Source organism: Solanum pennellii, chromosome 2, assembly GCF_001406875.1.
Source record: "Solanum pennellii chromosome 2, SPENNV200".
In the NCBI taxonomy this organism is placed as follows: domain Eukaryota; kingdom Viridiplantae; phylum Streptophyta; class Magnoliopsida; order Solanales; family Solanaceae; genus Solanum; species Solanum pennellii.
The window spans coordinates 29,870,015-29,870,592 of NC_028638.1; positions in this window are offsets into that span (position 1 = coordinate 29,870,015).

Sequence of the window (578 nt, forward strand, 5' to 3'; positions counted from 1 at the left end):
TTAGTAATTTGAGGATAGATGTTCTTGTGGTGATGACTTCCAGGTTTTGGGAATAAATAGTATTGAGTTTTTATAAGTTATTTAATTGATTTTTCATTAATGAGTTTTAAGTCATCCTCATTATGTTTTGTTATTTATGGTTGGAACGTTGGGGATTAGATTGGTCGGTTCGCTCACATAGTAGGATAAGTGTGGTGCCAGTCGCGGCCCGTTTTGGGTCGTGACAAACTTGGTATCAGAGCATTAGGTTCGTTGGTCTCATCACACAAGAACGAGTCTAGTAGAGTCTTGAGGAACGGTAGGGGGACGCCTTTACTTTTCTTTGAGAGGCTATAGGACTTTAGGAAAATTTCCTTTCTTTCTTTCTTTCGTGCTATTACTTGGATCCAATTGGTATCTAGGTGATACAAATTGGTATCTGACCATCTTCCCTCTATTTCGCAGATGGTTAGAACTAGATCAACGACTACGCCAACACCAGCACCGGCGGGACAGGGTGCGTCTGAGCCAGCAAATGGGGCTGTAGCTCGAGGAAGAGCAGCGGCAAGAGGCCGTGGTAGAGGTCGTGGGAGGACGTC